This window comes from Nanorana parkeri, unplaced genomic scaffold (assembly GCF_000935625.1).
Source record: "Nanorana parkeri isolate BGI_ZX_2015 unplaced genomic scaffold, ASM93562v1 scaffold483, whole genome shotgun sequence".
Classification (NCBI taxonomy): Eukaryota; Metazoa; Chordata; class Amphibia; order Anura; family Dicroglossidae; genus Nanorana; species Nanorana parkeri.
This window is the reverse complement of record NW_017306751.1, coordinates 39,118-48,822: the sequence shown is the minus strand read 5'-3', so window position 1 is coordinate 48,822 and position 9,705 is coordinate 39,118.

Below are 9,705 nucleotides of genomic sequence, written 5' to 3'. Positions count from 1 at the left end.
AAAGAACTGAATGTACATAGGAAAATATTCCAATCACCTTGGTTTAAAGTTGTGGAGGTATTGTAAGAAGTTGGCTTCAGAGGCGAAGGTGGGAGTGTGCAATGGTCTGCAGTGATCACCAGACTAGATGCAGGCTAGTGAATTATTATATCTGTTTTCTTGGTTTGAGAAACTTGGTTTAAAGTTCTGGAGGTATTGTGTGTTTACCCAGACATAAGCTTTAAACCCATTACTCATTCTTATGTTTCTGTCAACAGAAGCCACAAAAAAAAGAAAGATTCTTGCCTGTGGCTTTTGTTGACAGAATTCCCATATTTATTCTTAGTAAATATGGGGATCTGTCCCCGGCATTCCTTATCACTAATTCCAGTAGTTCTGCTCATTTGATTTGCATGTTCATATTTTGCTTGTCAGTATGTGGGAAGATTTGGCTGCTGTGATTTACATATCTACTGAAGGACACAAATGTAAAGAAGGCATTTAAATGTGAACTTCCTCCCTATTTGTCATGGATATAAACACTTAGGGCTCATTCACACCAAGGTCCTGCTGATCGAAACTGATGGCGCCCATGTGAAAGAGGCCTTACTGAATGCACACATACTGTAAATGTTTTTTACATGCTTTGCTATTGTATTGTATTGAACTAGTGAAAAGTAAAAGGTGCTAATTTACACCGAAGGGGTTTCACATATGGTTGAAACCATGCAACCAGCTAAGCTTTGTTTGTTCTTTTTTGCATTTCTCATTGACATGATACAGCCATCATTAGCTAAGTGAAGACACGAATGGTTGGTATTTCGCATGTGAACTTTCAATAATAAAAAGCAAGGATTACATACCATGACCTTGGAGTGCTGCATGATATGGGAGGCTGCCCCTATGGTTTTTTTTCTGTGTTCACATTTGGGTCTCAGGACTTTAGGTTAGGTTATAGTCAAGTAAGATATTAGCCAGGGCTTTTAATTTATTTTTTACATGGGGGTTGCAAACACTGCTGTCTGTGTTTTTCTTGTTTCTTGCACCTTATTCTTTTTAGTAGTGCAACGTAAAGCTTGTATATGTAAAAATACCATACAAAAGCTTGTTCAGCAAAGTAGGTGCCAGTACATAGCTCCCGTTCTTCCGCCTAGACGTCCAGGGTAATAGGTCTTTGAGGCTTTACCATTATGTGATGCAGATTGGGGACCTATGTTCAGAATCGAAAGCTGGCCACATACCTGTAGAATTTTGTGCAAGAACATTTGTTTTAGTTCAATTTTCTAATAGCAAAAGGGATTAAATCGATAATCGATTTCAACTGTAGAGACATGAGCAACAAGCAAATTTTTTTTTGGTGCAATTTGAACAGTGAATGTTACTTTCAGGAACCTACATTTATTCTAAAAACGAAATTTGGAATGACATTTGACAAGTCTCTGATAATATTACTGAATCTTCTAAAGATTTTTCATATGAATGCTCATACAAAGTATATGATCAGTGACCAGTGTATAATCAGCTTTGGGAAGCACATGCAGTTTTGGGTGCTTGGAAAAGTAGAAGGCATCTACTGTCATCTTGCAGTGCCTACTGTTTTATATAAGTCTTGGCTTGTATGGATTTTTTGGTTGATACATTTGTACCAGAACAGGCTTTCTTTAACATTAACTTCATACACAGAAGTATCAACAGTGACATCTGCAGGTTAACTAAAACAGATTTGACAATATGCCAGCTTAATTCTTCCATGTCAATAATATTTTGCCAACTAAGGTCAATTGCTCTATTAGCACTGCATTTTTTTTCAAACCTTTTTAGTACTTCAGACAAAGCAAGTTACAAATAAAAGAATATGGAGACATTTATATAACGCTGGAATAAAGTCAAGTGGTTTGCAGTGTAGAAATGAACCCATTTTAAATATATTTATGCTACAGCTCTTAAAACATGTCACGAACCATGCTGAACTCCGGGCCGATAATAAAATGAATTGCTACAGTTATGTGTTCTTGAAAAATGATAAATGTATTTAAAATGTAACTATTTTAAGTACCTGAATTTGTCTTGATGTCAGCCTCCTCTGCTCAGTAACACTCAGGCTGAGAGAAGCAGGGCGAGTGCTAGAAGCTAAATCAAGGCTGTACTGCTTTGCACATAGCTGTCAATCAAATACTAAAAGTGCTTAAAGGAGAACTATGGGGGTCAGTGCTTTTCCCCATGATGCAAACTAGCGTCCTCCCATGACCCAAAGCTCAGTAGCTCGCAGTATACGGAGACCGCCGCAGCAGCCGGGACGGATCCCGACATTACTGTCTGGATCCACCCAGCTGCGGGATTGACAGCTGGCTCTGCCTATCCAGATGCAGAGCCAGCTGTACCCGCCCCCTCCCCCGTCCGTTCCGCCAGTCAGCGCTGGAGGAAGGGAGGGGAGGGGGGAATCCCAGTCACGGCTCTCTGCAGGGACAGGATTGAAATGTGAGCGAGCGACGGTATGCGTTCGCTAACTTCCCGATCTATTGAGCCGACGTTTGACAATTTCATTGTCACACGTCCGCTCGAACTATGAGGCTGAGTGATTTTCACTCACCTCATAGTTCCCCTTTAAGGCCGTGTTCACACCTAGGTGGCACCGTTTTTGAACATTTGTAAGCGCGTGAGCAGCATGCGGTTATTTGCACATTTTGATGCATGTTTTTAAGCGCGTACATGAAGACGCACGTTTTGACTGGCAGCTTAGAAATAAATGCGAGCAATGGAAGAATGCGTGTTTAAATGTGCAAAAACACTCATGAAAATGTGCAACATGCTTCTGCTGCTCGTTTTGGGGCATTTCCATTGAAGTCTATGAGGCAAAAACGCGCTTTTAACTGCCCAAAGAAGCTCATGTACCGTTTTTCCTGCTCAGGTGTGAACAAGGGCCATTGAAAATCATGGGATTTCTTTGTTGAGCATTTAAAAGCGCTTTTCCAACTGCTCAAAAACTCCTTGGTGTGAACCAGCCAAAGGGCCCATTCACGCCATGTGCATGCACTATTTTCTCAGGTCTGGAACACACCAAAATGCATGTAAACGCATGCAAATGCAACAGAATGTGTTGGAACACACTAGAATAAAACAAAAAACTGGAATGCATAAAATTTCACATGACCAGGCTTGCAGAAACGCATACAGATCAGGTCTGGAGATGATGTGAACAAGCCCTAAAGGAGTTGAGACAACAGAAATTACCTCATCAATGCCCTGCTTATTCATTCTCTAATTACAGACTTGACCGGGTAGTATTGCTTAACCTGCCTTTAATAGCTGGCAGGGGTGTCTAGAAAAATTGACTAAACATAGGTACAAATCCTTTTTGGCAGGTAACACTGTCCACACATTTATTTCAACTGTGTTTATCTGTTTATATAGGGATGCATCGCATCTAATAACTGCCAACTGCCTACCACTTTACTGCCACTCTTTATCTGTGATTAGTCATTTTGGAAGTAAAATTATACCAGAATATTAAAAGGTTTTTACGTTTCCTAGAATAATCTTACATTTACACCAATATATTTTCCAATATCTACTCAATTATCTGGATGCTGTTTTGTTATACAAATGGGCTGATTTACTAAAGGCAAAAATGCTGTTCACTTTGCAAGGAGATTCTCATATCTTACTGAATTATTATTATTATTATAATACAGGATTTATATAGCTCCAACAGTTTGCGCAGCGCTTTACAATATAGGGCAGATATTACAATCACAAAACAATTCAAGACAAGATGGTAAGGAGGGCCCTGCCCCTGAGGGCTTACGATCTAAAAGGGAGGGGCAAGTGATACATGAGGAGGTAGCTGTGTGGGGATGAATTGTTTGAGAAAGCAATAGTTCAGTGGTATGCCAAAATCTTAGAGCTGTATACAGCTGTTTTAAATGAGCTGAATGAGGTGACGCTCTTCCATGATAGAATTACACGCAAGAAAAAACACATTTTTCCATTGCACATGTTTGGGTATTCTTTGCAAAGAGAATTTTCACCACATTTAATCAAGCTGAGGGAAAATTCCCTTGCAAAGTGAACAGCCTATTTCCCTATAGTGAATCAACCCTAAAGTGAATTGTTCATATATCCTAAACCTTTTATTAAAAAAAAGGGTCTATAAACTACTTTCTATAAACAAGAAACACCATTTCATTGGAACAAATACATGTTTAAAAACAGTTAGAAAACTGCTATGCTATGCTTTCAAACAAATATGTCTCAGGACCACAAGGTTGTAAAAGCAAACTAGCACGCTACAGAAATGTCTATTTTTTGCATTCATACAGCCATTGCTAGGTGTTCAGTATCCTATAGCAGAATGCTGCATCGAATCTTGAGCTATGTAATATTAATCTGGGCACAGATAGATTCCGTAGACACGTTAGTTTTTCTAACCAGTGTACTGCTGCATGCCCAGGTATCCTTTACATGGTGACTAACAATTCCTCCTTTTGGACAAAAACTATACTAAAACAGCTATGAGGCTAAAACACTAAACAGATGACTTTACCTTCTAGAGTAATTCGGAGCTCTTAAAATAAGTGTTCATTGCGTTTCATGTGAGGCCATCTCTGTATCCAACTCCTCTGCTCTAAGTTAGACAGATGACTCAAGCAAACGTGCACTTTCCGACAAGCTGCGTACTTGGTTAGGTGACATAATATGATTAATAGGTCCAGCATCTTGTAGTGCTTTTATACAGAACTAAAAATCATTCACCTCATCCTCAATATAGAACCCCATCCCATTTCTGAATAGTTTCAGTAGTCCTTAGGCCATTGATATATCTAGAACTATATATCTATAATATATTATGGAAGATATCTAGAACACAAGCATGGAGGAGTCTACAGAAATAATCCTTGCAATAGGTATAATGTTTAAAAAAAAACTAAAGCTAGAGTTTTAAGTTAATCTGCAATTAACATACAATGTAGCTAGAGTGGCTGAGTAGTTAGCATTGGCTTATGCGGCGGCGGCGGCCTGTGCGGTGGACACGTCGGGAGCAGCGTGTGACGCGTGAAGTGCGACTCAGGCCGCGTGCGGAGCCCCGAACAGGCTAAGCAATCGATAGCCGACGAATCGACGATCGAAAACGTTGCCAACGTTTTCAATCGTCGATTTTAATCGACTTAATCGATTAACTGTTGCAGCTCTACATTTCTGCCTTGCAGCACTGGGGGTCCCCGGTTAGGACACTAGCTTTATAGAGTTTGCGGGTTTCCTGACACACTCCAAAAGGCATGCTAGAAGGGTAACTGGCTCATCTCTAAATTGGTCCTTTATGCATGTGCAATAGGGACCTTAGATTGTAAGCTCTTTGAGGGCAGAAACTGATGTGAATGTGCAACTATGTAACGCGCTGTGTAAAAATGGCAGTGCTATATAAATACCTGCAATAAATAAATATTGCATTGAACACTAGTCGGTCTCAGTCTAATTTATATCAGAAGCCACCTGGCAACTGTCTGGTAATAGAAAAGACTGGCTTTGTTGTAATTTAATATATTAGAAGGATAGGTTTTCATGGACTGTTGACAAAATAAGCAATATCTACATGTCTGTCAATTCTGGATGAACATAAAACATCTGAGAAAAAGAAAATACAAAACTTTGTAATGTATCAATTTAAAGTGTGCCCAGCTGAGTGACTGTAGACCCATCTATACCAAGACAGTTATTGAGTATCACAACTACGTCTTATAAATGTCGCATTTTCTTTTTTTAAACATGAAATTTAAAAATGCAAAAGCGATAGGAGTAGAAAAAAAAATAGTTGCTATATGTTACTGTACATTCTATATTGCCCTTTGCATAAATAATGATTAAGACATATCAGGTGATAAGGCATATCAAGTGACAATAGGTGTATAGATACTGTATATAGCTCTACCTATATTCTAAGGCAGCCTACAGTTTATGGCACTGCCTCACAAAATGATGGATAAAATAGGTCCCAGTTTTTAATTGGTCACATGCTGACATGAAGCATCATTGTTGGTGTATTGTACCAGATTTTATTATACCAATGGAAATCAAAGTTGACTTTCACAGAATAAATGTTATTATTAATGACAATAATATATCATAGTATCATGATAGCAGTAAGGGCAATATATGACAACCAATTGACCCTGTATAATTCACATACGTAAAATTATGGTTGAGTCCATCTTTTCATCGCTCGGATAAACTGAAAACCAAAGGGTTAAACTTTGCACTACCTTATTAAAAAGCCTATTAGAGACAGATAAGGAACCTTAAAAGGAAATACAATTAGGTACAGCTTCCATATAATGGACATAGTGTTACAAAAGTGCCCTGTAATGCTTCCTCTGGTATGCTGTAAGAATATCTATACCAGAAGAAGCCTCAAGATTGCATATTTTAATAGTTGTTGCTTGGCACACCATCAGAGAAAATAGATTTCGGTCAATGCAAACTGTGTTAGCAATGGAATGTTTACAAGCTGAATGTATCGGCACAAATCCATCCTGTGCAACTTTAGAAAGTTATTTTCCTCTTTTAAATCTCCTTTAGAAGAATCTACAGTGCAAAGCTATTAGCAGCATAAGGCGAATGAGAAATTCTAAATATCCTTGTGGTGGTAATATACAGGGTTTTTTTTTTTTTTAAACTGCCTTAGAAATGTTCATTTTGATGCGAACATTTACACTGTACAACTATAGCGGGGGGAAATGTATGAAAACTGGAGCAGACAGAATCTAGAGCAGTTGCCCATATCAACCAATCAGCTTCTCTCAAGAGCTAGAGACCCCACGTTTTATGGGGTTTATGACAAGTAACTAATTTACACCAAGCTGTGCGCTGCACAAAGAATTGCCAATAGTGGTTGTTATCACATTCCGCCTTATTTTGGGAGATCAAACAGATTGGGTGGCTTGTAAAAAGGCAGTAAGCAGTGTCTTACTGCAGTGTTCCTGACTTTATATCCATAAAGTTATAATAAAATGAAAGATCTCTTATCCAGAATGCATTGGGGCTTATTAAAGGCAAATAGGCTGTTCACTTGACAAGGGAATTTTCCCTTAGCTTAGTGAAAAGTCACTTTACAAAGAATACCCAATCATGTGCGGAAGGGGAACAAAAAGTATTTTTATTTGCACATCATTGGATGATAGAAGTCAGCAGAACTCTACCTCATTCACTAAGCTATGGGAAAGTTCCCATGTAACGTGAAAATGCCCTTGCATAGTGAACAGCCTATCTGCCTTTAGGGCCCATTTACATTTATGTTTCCAGACCCAAAATGCATCCTAATGTATCCCTATGCTATTTCTGGCCTCTGTTCACACAAGTGCAGTCCGTTCCAGACCAGACCAGACAAAATACTGCATGTCTCATGTTGTCTGAACTGGAATGCACTGAAACTGCAGCAGGTTCACACTATTTTCCAGACCAGATCTGGTCCGGAAAATGGTGTGAACCTGCCCTTAATAAACCCTATGGAACCAGTGGTTTCAGGGTAAGAAGGTATTTATTCGTTCAATCTGGATAATGCACATTGCATTCTAAATGATGTATACAGTAGTTGTAGCTCTAACTGTCCTTGGTATTCGTATTATTTGCTACAGCAGTGCTCCTCACTGTGACTCTAGTACAGGACTTTAAAAACCCCAGGAGACAAGAAGCCAATGCAATTACTGATGACACCTAACTGACTGAACTTTCTAAGATTGGATTTAGTAGTTCCTAAATGCTATAGCAATCTAATAGCAAGTAAGGTATGACATTGTTCATACAGCAGCAATATATATTCACACCTTTCCAAGCAATATTTTTACAATGTATAACTTTAAAATAAATCTGCAATGAGTTTTTAGGCATCATAGGTGAAGTTTAGAAACACCTAAAAAAAGTAAAAGCTGTATGCACCGTCTAACATTACACATATATTATAGCAATTCTCACTTGTGTATCAACGCGACCCTTGCACAAGTATAAAAATATTGCACATTCACATACAGAAGACAAACAAGTGACCTTTCATATTAGAAAGTGTATCACCAGAAATCGTATTTCACTGTTTATTACTATATATAAAAGCACAGTACATTTCCTGCTGTTCAGTACACCTCGAGCATACAATCAGTGGGTGTCATTCAACGTTGTGTTCACACCTGCATAGTCAGATGTTAAAGAGTTGTGGGACATAGCTAGACAGTATCTATGTCTGTGTACTTCAGGCTACATTCTAACACAATCAAAGCTCACGTGCCTTAACAAAATTCATAAATTAAACATATCCAACTGTCCCTGCCACATTCATCAAAGTCATTTCAATTACACAGTAGCAATACGTACAGACAAGAAAAAACTAAAATCCTCTGTGATGCAAATCAAGAAGAAAAAAAAAAGGATAAGACTTTTTGGACATTTTTTTTCATTATATAGAAGAATGTGCCAGTAAGAACAAAGTGTTCAGACTTGATCAAACTACAGATAATTGTGGGCAGATGAGTACTCTCAACCCCTGCTAGACCAACCAGGCTTGTCAGGATAAAACACATTTATATGCATGTTTTTTTTCCTTCTTTTTCAAAATTGGGTACAATAAATGTTAGGAAAGAGAGTTTGTATTTGTACTAGAATACATAATTAAGGGTTTGACACTTCCCTTATATTGCTATTCCAGTAACTTGCAACAAACAGTTTGTTTGTATACATAATGTTTATATTTTAAAACATTACTGGTACCTGCAAGACAATCCATCCTTATACTGCATACAACATAATGGAAAAGTTCAGAATAAAAGTAATATACTAGCGCTCAATTCACTTCATTAGATTGTTTCAGATAGTTATTAATATGATACTGTTTATAGAATACGATTCACATATGCTCTGTCTCTAATGGCTTACTAAAAAAATAATATGTTCCCCTTATACAAGATACAGAAGCGTCACAGAACATTAAAAAAAAAACTGCAAACCCCCTAATTTTTCCTTGCTCCATATACAAAAAGTTACAAAACAATTTTTTTTGGCAGAAAACATTCACACAACAAATATTGTAACATATTCTTTATTGAGTCTGAGTTATTAAAAGGTAGGTGCAGTTTATAGAAACGTGGTTTTTGATATAAACTGCATATCTCTTACAAAAACAGTGCAAAAGTATTACTGTGGAGGTTTCCTAATTAAGGATTAAAAAAAAAAGCTTATACATGCTATTTATTGTGTCAGTCCCCATGTAGTACATGCAAAAATTTGCACTTCTGTTGGATTCCCACAACATAGTTTCACAAAGCTATTAAATAAAATAAAAAATTATATATAACACATAAAAAAAAACAAAAAAAAAAACTTGAGGCAGTTATTGTTCACCGAAAACTTGGTTGGCAAATAGTTTTACTAAACTGAAAGCAGGGAAAACAAAACAAAAAATTGTTGCTGTGCTAATATTTTCTTTTAAAATCCCTTTGTATGAATGACGTCCCCCGCAACAATGAAAAGCAAAAGGAACTAGTCTTTATGTATGGATGTTTTGCATGCGAATTTCAAAGTCTGAAGAACAGAGTAAATTATAATGCAGCAATAAAACTTCACAGTCAGATGGAGGCATTCAAAAGCCCTGCATGGAGTCACTGTTTTTGTTTCTGTTCTATTTTTCCAGCAGGGAGTGAGAAAGAGCAAGCTCAGGGATAGATACATTATATGTACATTAAGTTC